Source organism: Pinus tabuliformis, chromosome X, assembly GCF_031772625.1.
Source record: "Pinus tabuliformis cultivar Carrire ecotype Pingquan chromosome X, CPIR1, whole genome shotgun sequence".
NCBI lineage: Eukaryota > Viridiplantae > Streptophyta > Pinopsida > Pinales > Pinaceae > Pinus > Pinus tabuliformis.
This window is the reverse complement of record NC_142308.1, coordinates 1695588655-1695600778: the sequence shown is the minus strand read 5'-3', so window position 1 is coordinate 1695600778 and position 12124 is coordinate 1695588655. Positions and strand designations below refer to the sequence as shown.

General features: G+C 38.3%; 1 non-coding gene across 1 annotated transcript; it reads right to left on the bottom strand.

Annotated features, from left to right (window-relative positions):
• Positions 1-4176: 4176 nt before the first annotated feature.
• On the bottom strand, positions 4177-4260 carry TRNAL-CAA (transfer RNA leucine (anticodon CAA)). The gene has a single exon. It is a non-coding gene; the product is annotated as a tRNA-Leu (tRNA).
• Between the last annotated feature and the right edge of the window lie 7864 nt (positions 4261-12124).

Below are 12124 nucleotides of genomic sequence, written 5' to 3'. Positions count from 1 at the left end.
ATCTATGAGGGTTTTGTCACTGTAAATAAAGCAGTTGTCTATTGGCATGGCTTACAACAATAGAGAAAAGAGTTTGTTAAAACTCTCAAGAACATACAAGCTTACATTACCTATGTGAAAGAGTGGAGAATGTGATACAAAGGGACACCACTTAACTTAGTGAAGAAAATGAAGCCATAGGAAAAGCTGAAGAAAGCGAAAGTTCAAATGTTAATTCAGAACAACAAGTAGCTCACCTCATTTATTGGTAACATTCAGGCCTCATATGTACGGTTGTTTAGTAGTTTGGATGTCTTGGTGAGAACACACTAGATCCCATTAGTCGATTCACTCACCAAAGCCAAACCCAGGAACCAAGTCCGATAGGAGATCGAAGAGTACTTGGAGCAGCTGAGATAGATTTCCACCAAGGAGGATTTAGAGTTGAACAAACAAAACATGCAGAATTACATCAGTGGTCTTGTCCAAATTAGAACAATGTTGCTCATGCTTTAGAATGAACTTGAAATTGGTTCCAAGACATTGTACCTAGATGCCATGGAGGCTAGAGTTTACTTCCAGCCAGACACCATCATGTAGTTTGGGGACATCATCACATAGTATCAAGCTTGGCACCAATATGTGACCAAGAAGTAGCAAGTGGAGGTTGTTGAGCTAGATTTCTCCCAAACTCAAGCATCATAGTGTTGTGTCTTATTAGGTTGTCAAGTTGTCTCTACCATATTTTGTCTTATAGGGCTACACGTGTAAAATGTAACAGTATTTGTTTATTGCAAGTGAAATTCCAAGTGTCAATATTGGAATATGAAGATTCATCACGTAATGTAATGAGTCATTTTTGTAAAGAAGTTGAAGAATCATGCGGGTAGTCCAAAGGTCACAAAGGGGAGTTGAAGAGTTACCCCCTCTTGTTATAAATAAATCCTCATAACTCATATAAGGGGCTTTTGGGATCCAAGCTTTTGGCTAGGCTTATGCTTAGAAGGAGCTTGGGAATATTGTGAAGAGCTTTGGCTTCTCCATAGCGTAGAGCAAGTATACTTCTTTAGAGGAGAAGATGTTCCTGACTTTAATATTACACTATTGGGGTTAATGGTCTGTCAATAGTGTATGTATGAATGGAACTTTCACTTATAATAATAAAATCAGAGCCAACACACTTTCATGCATATGTTGTGAATATAGTAGGACTATTCTTGTTGTATTTTCAATGTATGTTATTTAACTTATGCTTATGAACTATTTCATTGACATTTGTATGAATCTTGTTGAATGTGTGTTATTGTATTAATTCATCATTTTAACTTGTGGAATATTCTGCATATTAGCCTGTGATTTCATTATGCTTGTGTGTTCTTTTCAAGCTACGCACTATTACAGACTTCCAAGGGGCACACTTCCTTTTCCCTTCGTGTGTTGGAACCTTCATGCATCGCAATTGACTCTCCGCAGGGTCACACACTTACTCTCACCCAAAGTTACCGTACTTCACTCTGCGCATTTTCGCAATCAAGGCATAACATTACCACCCACTTTTGGGACTCCTACTCCAAACGTTGTGAGGTCTAGTTGAGACTTCATATCAAGGAGAGCCCCTGAATGTTGGTGTGTTAGTACCATCAACAACGCCCAAGAGTGTTCCTTTGGTTCGAGATCATCATGTTATACAACCGTTGGATGGTAATGGTGATTTCAAGGTCCATAAATTCTTAATATTTGTTAAAACCCTATCTAGAAAATCTTTGTACCTCGTACCCTGTGAATGGGAGGTTGTATCTTCACTTGCAGACATAATTTATCAGTTGAGAGGTATTCTGGAGGGGTGTATGAGACTTCTTAATGAGGGGAGGCAATTAAATTTCGAGAATTCTCTAAGGGATTATGGCATCAAGAAGGATGCCTCTATCTTCCTCATTTCCAGATTACGATGAGGTGCCAAAGGAAATTAGGCATCCTCTGCCTCAAAACCCCCATCATTTAAAGAAGCTCTTAATATAAGTTCTAGCTCCCAAACCTCAAAGGATCTTGTTGATTAGGGCTTTGTACTTAAACATTCATTGGAAGCTACAACGCTCCAGATGAATGCGCTTTTCACCTAGTCAATGATTCTTTTTTACGGTCAACATGTAGTCATATGTCGTTTTAATTGATTTTGGCCCTTGATTTCTTCCCTCAAGGACTAGGTTTCTTAGAATTGGACATAGAACTTAGATATGTTATTTTGTTCCAAAGGTTATTTTGTTGTTGTCTTCAAGGATCTTGAATACTAACAGAGGGTTTTTTTACTAGGGTCCCTGGTTTTGGGTCATACGTGACTCTCCATTCAGCCATTGTTTCCATAGTTCAACCCGCTCTCCATGAAGACTCTAGGCACTCTGATTTGGGTAAGACTCCCAAACTTACCCCTCTAGTAGATTCGGTCGGTAAGACTCCAAAACTTACCCCTCTAGTGGATTCGGTCAGATTCCCTTAAAGCTATTGAAAACCCAATTGGACGCTTTGTCAAAATAGACAGTGAGAGACTAGCTAATGGGTTCATCTCATTTGTCTGCCTCTGCGTTGAACTAGATTTAAGAGCAAGTCTCTTGGATAAAATCATCCTAAAATGGAATGACAAGGAACACCATAAGCCTCTAGACTATGGAAACACAACTTTTAGATGTAGATCTTGTCAACAACCTAGGCATCTTCAGAGTGCATGCACTGTCTCTAAAGAGGGGTTAGGATCCTCGAAGCCACAAAAACCCAACTGTGGATGGCGTGATCAGAAGGCAACTTCGAACATCAAGAATGTGACAAGTAATAAGAAAGACAACCCTCAACAGGAAAAGACATTTCCTTATTCTTTGACTTTGTAAGATCCTATGTATCCTACGGGTTATATGCCTCTACACACAGTGGAAAAGAATTATCCGATTGTGGAGAATGAAAATTCAGCAACATTAATCATCACGGCGACCATTGGGCAGAAACGACCTTATGAGTCTAATCATTCAGATAGTGATAAGGATATCTCGCACTCTGAGGAGGTTGTAGCGATATAACTTTCTCTAAAAAAATTGATATGGCATTATCCTTAGTTGTAATTGATAGTTGGATGGATAGGTGTCCGTAGGAAAAAGAGGGAAAAGAAAAACCTTTGAACACCTCTGATGTCTGATATCAGAAGGGATCTTTTTACATATGTAATCAGGTAGAAAAAGTGCTTAGTATGCCATACCTAGTTGGAGGCATGATTTCATAGGTGAGTTCTTTTGGTCCAATGTTAACTATATGTACTCAATGTAATCCTTTTTGCTATTAATAAAAAATAATAAATATTATAGACTAACTAGTGAAAATTAAGAAGAGAGGATTTCGTATAGCTTTTGGTAAGTTGGCTACCATTGTGGATGGAAATTGATATCCATGAAAACCTATGAGCATCATCACTTATCCTGATGTCTTAAAAGAATTGGAGTTAACATCATTAAAAATTCTCAAAAAGTGTTACAAGTATTTAAAATATCCAAATGACTTATCAAATTCAGTGAAATGCATGTGGTAGTTAACATCATGAAAATTTCTCAAAAAAGTGTTACAAGTATTTAAGAGATCCAAATGACTTCTACTTATCAAATTCAGTTAAATGCATGTGGTAGTTGAGATATCAAATTCAGTTAATTGCATGTGATAGTTGAGATAATGTGAGATCCTTAAACTCTGCAAAATTTTTATAAGTATTTAGGAGTGCTAAATATAATTTACAGACATCATCTTTGTTTTTAGGTAGTGTGGCAGTCTTATGTATTTCCTTGGGGAATAGCTAACCTTCATCCTAGTTTAACACACGCTTCTCAATCTTTGATCTACAACTCTCCATAACATGTGACCTTTGCTATGGCGTACAACGCATTGGCTATAAGTAACGGTACGGAAACATTGGAACGATAGTTGATTCGAAGAAAACATACGAAAGAAAAACATTACCATATTACGGAGCATTCTGAGGGTTGAACTGGGGACCTATCGAACCCTCAACAAGAATCACACCAGAAAACATGACGAAAGTAAAAGAGCAGGCGTTAACTTCGCAGTAAGTAAAAGTATAAAAGAACAGGTGTTACCTTTGCAATAAGTAAAAGTATAAATTCGTTTTCAAGAGTACATGGCTTTATTTTATATTCCATATTGTTCTGTCAAAAGTGGGATTTGAACCCATGCTCTCATTCAAAGACCAGAGCTTGAGTCTGGCGCCTTAGACCACTCGGCCATCCTAACAACTCTGTAATTATTTTAAGAATAGTTTATGAAAACTTATGTTTTGTGAAAACTTACATAGCAATGACTGTAAGTGGGATTTGAACCCACGTCCTTTCGGACTAGAACGTTAATCTGGTGCCTTAGACCAACTCGGCCATCTCAAAATACGTGTCTGTTGAGTTATGAGTGATAAATTCAACAGAAGTAAGATAATTATAATAATAGTTAATTTTATTCTACTCACTATATTCCAGTTCTCGAGACTTTCATTTTCGTAAATAAAGAAAACTCGAAAAATCCTGGCGCCTTAGACCACTCGACCATCCTGACAACTTTGTAATTATTTTAAGAATAGTTTATGAAAACTTATGTCTTGTGAAAACTTACATAGCAATGACTGTAAGCAGGATTTGAACCCACGCCTTTTCAGACCAGGACGTTAATATGGCGCCTTAGACCAACTCGGCCATCTCAAAAAATGTGTCCATTGAGATATAAGTGAGAAATTCAACAGAAGTAAGATAATTATAATAATAGTTAATTTTATTCTACTCACTATATTCCAATTCTTGAGACTGCCATTTTCGTAAATAAAGAAAACTCGAAAAATCCATGCTCCCGTTTCTACATGTGAATGCTCTTCAATGATATATATGGAGTTTTGTTGGACACCTAATCCTCAATGGGTTAGCGTGGAAGCCAAATAGACAAAAGGAGTCCAAGAGACCTTGGGATGTGGAACCCAACAGTCACAACATGTACTATAAATGAAAATCATTTGTTAATAAAAATGTATTCTAATGTTTTATCCTTCATATTCCTTTGCTATCCATGTGTGTTTAACATGGTATCAGAGTGGGCGATTACTGGTCCTGCTCCAATGTGAGCCACTTGCTTTGTGGTCTCTATATACATGTTAGTTCTGCCTTTCTCCTAATTGGAGTTGATCATAATTGCCACCTTATAAAGCGTTTTACTGTGTGCATTAAAAACGCTCCTTGCTCAGACCTGCCATTTCTGCCCATTACCTGTAACACTCCATTAATTCATTGTCTGCTAGAAATCCGTTGCCTCTCCTGACTGACATTTCTGTCTACTGCCCCCTCCACAGTCACTGCTGCAAATCTCTAACAGTATCTGCACTCCCTGGGTTGTTCATAATTGTCCTCTCTGCCATAATCACTGTTGGCATGGTTTTCCTGTATAGGTGTAACGTTTCCTTACCCACTTCCGTCTCTCAGTTTCCAGAAGAGGAGCATTGAATCTCTACATCTCTGTGCGTTGAAACTCCTGGTCGATTTCTCTGTGCATTGAGCTTTGAAGGTCGTTGTGTTTATACCTTTCGTTCTGGTGCTTATCTCCTCTACCCCTGAGCACTTGGCTCTCATAACAGCTCTATCTTTTGGTTTGTTTACCTGTTCTTTCTCTGTACCTGAACGTTTTGAGAGCTAGTATCATTTGTTGAGGATGATTCACAGTTTAAGAAGTGTTTGGTGACAACTTCTTCAGGTGATGATTGTCCAGAATTTCAACAATGTCAAACGCCACAGCAGAGCTAAATATGTAGAGCCCATAAACCAAATGAGTCACAGTGCTAAGAAATAACTCTACAAAGCACAGACCTTGCGACGCTACCACCCATAACCGCATATTCGGTAACCGGAGAAATTCCTTCGAGGTGCTCAAACCTAGGACCTACTGCTCATTCTTGGACACGAGAACCGATATGGAGTTAGTGAATCGGTTTCCGGATTGCTACCCAACTGCATTCATTGCTGTGGTGACAAAGAGGAGTAATAGAGGCAAGTGTATTTTTGGCTTGAACAAGATTTTCTATCTATCCAATGATTCCATTATGTGACTACCTTGAGATTTCCTGAAAAAAATTTCTCATTCACTGTGGCATAATAACAAAAGAAAATATTTACTCTTGTCCGACTGTGTCTAGTAAATAATTTTGGGACCATTCTGAATACGAAAGGAGGAGAAGTGGATTTGATTTTGGCATTCAGAGAATGTGAAAAATTTGATGGAGTAAAGGAAGATGATTTAGTACTGATTCTTGTTGGTATCACGCTGCTGGAATGCTTTTGGAACGTTGTTGGTGTCAGAACGTTGTTGGAACCTCCACCTTCCTTACCACTCTCACGCTTTCCTTGGTATCATTATTATTGTTTGTGTGTTGACTGCATATACGTTGTCTGTACTACACATATGCTGACTCTCCCATAGTCCCCGGTGGTATTCCCATATTTCATCATTGAATATATATATAGATATATATATATATATATATATATATATATATATATATATATATATATATATATATATATATATATATATATATATATATATATATATATATATATATATAGATATATATAGATTACCCTATTACATTGTCCATATATCTATACGTTGTCTCCTTGCCATATCATATAACCGTGTCCACTTGTAAAATCAATACATTACTTGCTTCAAGTTTGAGCCAACCTGGACGTAGTTTAATACCACCATTCTGAGTTAGACCGACACCGTTCTAATAACACTAGTTTTCAAAAAACTCCCAAACTAGTCATACATTCATCGTGTTACCAGAGTCTATCAAATGCTCAATGAATTTTACCAAGAAGCATATTTTTTAGAATAGAAAATATGCACAAAACATTAGCATTTGGGGGCATGACAGGCAGAGAGCAATTAAAATCATGATAGAGCGCAAAGGGTTCTAATGGAGCTTCAATATCCGAGAGCTTGATAGCTAGAGGCTCAAACTAAGATTCATATTGACACAATGTTGTTGTGACTATTTTGCAAGGGTGGCAAATGTGTTCCTGTATATCTCGTGTGGAAAATGTCCATGCTAAGAATGCTACTCCAGCTATAGGAGGAACATGACCAGAGATATGTGCTCCACCATTTGAGTTTGAATTAGAATTATTCTCCATGTATGTGAATCGAGAAGGGCAAGAGGTAGCCTGTACTGCTGCAGTTGCACTTGAAGGAATGCTAGTAGATGCAAGTTCTTCTGGCTTTTGATCATAAAGATCCTCCTTTGGCTTAGTTGTAAGCTTTTTTGACACCAAGCTCACCAGTTTTATTTCCAACAATTCTCTTTGCTACCAGTGGTTTTTTTAACTGTACTTGCAATAGTTGGAGGTGGAAGACCTACTTCAGCTTTAGAAGGAACTGCTTGAGGTGCATCAATTTCATCGTTGAAAAAAAAAAAAATCAGTTGCTAAAGTTGAACTCTTCCCAACATTGTTTTTGAGTTATTTGGATATAACTGCAAACAAGTTGTATGACTGTTTGGTTCTTTTTCAGAGACATTGTTGTAGTTTTGATATTATATAAGACTTATATTCAAGAGATAGTTTTGATGAGCTAACGAAATTGGGTGCCTGAACTTGGTCTATTGTAGATGCTATTACTAATATTATATGACTATATTAGGTGTTAAGATATAAAAGTTTTCAATAAGAACCAATCTGCATTATCTAGTTTGTTGACTCCTTGCAAATTTTGAGAAAGAAAGAATTATAGTGTTGAATGAATACTTAAGTTGCTTCCTGGTATGCTTCAAGACTCTCTTGGCCTATTGTAAAGCAATTCAAGTTGATCCGGTTTCAGCATCTTTGGTGGGCTCCAGTATTGCAGCAATAATGCTGCAACTCCTGGGACTCCCTTCTTTAGTTTTATCAACCCAGTAGTTCATCAAAAACTTGGAAGCGACGGTTCTATATGCACAAGTACTAGCTCTTGCCGTAGGCTGTCACTTGATCAGCTGGCACAAGTCCACTAGGAGCTTAAGCCAAGTTCTATGAGCTCTTAGAAGAAGCTTTTAGTTGTGATGGACAAAAACTAACTCAACCATAGGCTAGTCTACTTGCAGAAAGAAGTTGAAAGCTAGAAAGGAACGCAAACCCTAACAAACCCTAGTTTTACCGACTAACCCTATTGGTGCAAGTAAAAGGATGAAAGCTACAGAAATGGATGCCATTGACTTCTAGAAAGCTAAAATGCATGTGACTAAGCTACTTCTGAAGAGAAACATGAAGAAAACATCTTTTTGTATTTTCAAATAATATTTGTGGAATCACTTTGCAAGTGTTTTGACTATTTTGATTGTGCAGAGGTTGATTGGAGAAAGGAAATGGAGTGGACGCTTGAAGGAGGTTGGGAAGGTGAGAAGAGGGCCTAAGGGGGTCCCTAGCACCCTTCCAGAGAGGTTCACAGTGATCGGATCTCAAGAAACCGCTTTCGTGAGCTTCTACAGGAAGTTTGCAGGGGTTCTACAGGATGTTCTGTGGCTTCTACAGGATGTTTCGAAAGGGGATTTTGGAGGGTTGATGGTGGAAGAAAGGTGAAGAAGTGGGTACGGAGGTTAGATGATGATGTGGAGGGGTCCAGGACCTAGCGAACGAAGCGGGTGAGTGATAAGGATGGTTGGATTTGTTCAAGGAGGGGTAGAGAAATGTTGCACAAAAATATGGAAATTAGGTCAAAGTGAGGGAACGTAGCAAATGTGAGGCAAGAATCAGAGTTATAGGACGGAGCAGGTGGTATTGATGGACTAGGGGTAGGAAAAGAGGTATCACAGGTGCTCTGTAAGTTATATTCCAAACTATTCAAACAAAGACTAGGAAAACCAAAGACCTTGCAACTTTAGCCTAATCTGACCTAAATATCAGCAAAGAAAATGAACAGAAGTTTATTGGCAACAAAATCATGTGAAATAGCTATGCAAACTAAGCAATCATGGACCTGAGCATGTAACTGCAACTGGTATCAACTTCCACAAATGAGAATCTAACACTAACAATTGCATGACGAAGCAAAGACAGTGTTTTTGGTGGCGATAAGGGTGCCTTGGTCCCAGCTCATGGTCCCACGGAGGGAGAGGTGATATCAGGGGTGCTTGATAGCCTTTTTGTGAATATATTCTCTGTTATCAACCTATCAAACCAATCTGAACATGAAAATCCTTTTTAATCATCAACAATGACCTAGGTAACCAAGCAAGACTTTAATCTACTTAACAGAAATTATTTGATAAAGACATCAACAACACATAACAGTACACAAAGGAAGCCTTGGCACTTGGATTGGGCCCAACCCTAAAAGCTGTAGGCTCCTAAGAAGAAGCTCAGAACTGGTGCCAAATGAAACTACTTTCCATTATTCAAAAATAACCATGTCACAAAAGAAGCTGTACAGCAGAAGCTACAAAATGAGCTGAGAAACTAGCAACACTATAGTGCAGAATACAATTGTTCAAAAAAGTAACCTATGAAGGCTAGAAGCCTTCTTATTTATGCACCACAAGGACCTCCAACAGTCCTCCTTGATTCGAGGGGCTTGGCTGCCCAAACTGCTAGTACTCAATCACTTCATAAAAGCTGCTCGGATGCCCTTGGGAATCAACGTTGGGGGTTGCTGAACTCTGAGATGATGGTGGAGAACTCAAGGAATAGGCCATTTAGTGCAGGAGGCACCCTCCATACGAATCCTCAGCCTTTTCCCCTTGCATTTGACTATCAAATGGGTCATAAATGCTTGACCTTGGTCCAAAAGTTGTCCAAAAATCTGCAATAAACACGTATTAGTCTTCATGGTCAAGTGACTATCCTCATTCGTTCAATCAACATAAATATACTCAAAAGCATGCATAAACTATGAATAATGGTAGATTAATGGAGAACAATAGGCAAAATGAGCCCAATAAGTCACCCATTTTTGGAGCTCATCAATCTTCGAATTCTACATGTTGCTTCTTGTTGCACACTGATCATTTGCTACATATTTATAAGGATATTGTTTTGTACTGTGAGTGGGTATTACTTTTCTGTATTAAGTAGTAGTTGTGATTAGTTTTTAATGTATAAATGGCCAGGATCAATGAAGTATTAAAGTTCCTCAAAACTCTGATATTGTCTACCACTCATGATACATTAAAAATCAGTAAAGTTTCTCTCACAGACATTCAGGTCTGTCTACAAAATGCACAAGAGAAAATTGATTTTTTGCAGCTCGAATCTCAGCTACAGTAAGAAGAATTAAAATAGAGGAGTCATTCTGAACCTATTTCTGTTCATAAGATTGAAACAAACTCCCATAAAGCAGCAATTGTACATGCAGATGCAAAAACTCAGTCTGCACTTCCCAAGCCCATCATCAGACCTTGGGAACAACTTTTCCACAACAAGAACAGAATTGGTCTTGGATATGAAAAGGACTTGTCCTTTCATATTCCAGACTACTCCAAACCAATCCAATTTCAAATTGTTGGATTCATTCATGACAATTCCCCTGCTCCTCATGACATTTCACCGCCAGCTGTTCCAGATTCTGCCCCTCTTCCACAGCAACAACAAAAAAACAGATCGTGAAATTCCAACACTGTGACCGAGTTGGCCATTTGAAAGATCACTATTTTGATCTTCATCCATGTAAGCACTGTCATAAAACCACCCATTCTTCACACAGATGCTTCAGAAACAAACGTCCTACAGGATCAAAGATTCATCTTGGATGGATCGCTTCTTGGCAATGGGCATCAACAACCAAGAAGATATTTCAATCACATGTCAGAACTTGTTTTAGAGTATTGAATAGTCTTGCAGTTGAGTTTTCTCCATCATCTCACCTTGTATCTGACAGGGGGGGAAATGATGGTCATCTACAAGCTTCAAAGTCACATCAAGCAAGCCTGAGCCACAACTTGCCACACTGGATTTAGAGTTGTAGCCAGAGACAAAGCTGCCCCTGAGCATGCCTTTAGTTGGTTATCTGGGACACTTCCTCTAGCAGAAGACTTTAGCTTCTTGCCAGTTTCGGAAGAATTCCAGGAACAAAATTGGGGACACTTCCTCTAGCAGAAGACTTCGGCTTCTTTCCAGTTTTGGAAGAGTTCCAGGAATTGCATTAAGCATTCCAGAGTTGTTGGTCATCCTTAAACCATCACAGATTGAGACTTCCCTTTTCAGGTTGAATTTCTCCCTTTTATGCGGGGTGAGACCTCCCTTTCATGGTTGAAGGTTTCCCTCTTCAAAACAATAGGAGCACTTCCTCTAGCAGAAGACTTCAGCTTCTTGCCAGTTTTGGAAGAGTTCCGAGAACTGCACTAAGCGTTCCAGTGTTGGTGGTCATCCTTAAACCACCACCCTTTATACCAACATTTCAGAGAGCACATTCAGCCTAGTGCTGCCGTGCATTTTTGCACATTTTGTATTACAACTCTCTTCTTGGACTCATACATAACCCTTTGGATTAAGGGGGGGAATGTTGGACACCTAATCCTCAATGGGTTAGCGTGGAAGCCGAATAGACAAAAGGAGTCCAAGAGACCTTGGGATGTGGAACCCAACAGTCACAACATGTACTATAAATGAAAATCTTTTGTTAATAAAAATGTATTTTAATGTTTTATCCTTCATATTCCTTTGTTGTCCATGTGTGTTTAACAAGTTTAACACAAAAGTTTATACTATCTTTACAATGTATTCAAAAGGAAATGGGTAGGTGGGATTTGAATAGGTTTTGAAAGTGTGTTTTTGGGTTAAGAGCTTATTTTTTTGGATATAAATTAATTAATGGTCTAATATTTAAAGGCATATGGCAGGATTGAATTGGTTTGACAACTAAGTTATGATAGGTTTTCCCACTTTAAAAATATATTTAAAGGAATAAAATATGTATACCTCTATAGATTTTAGTAGTCGAATAGCTAAATAAAAATGGTTTCATTGTCCAAAAGAATGAAGTATGTATATTTTTATAAACTTGTTGTGCAAATATGATTCGTTTGTCTCATATACCAATTTGATGTCAAAATTGAGGGTGTGCTAGAACTAACTTCGGTGACACGCAAAGGTTCGAT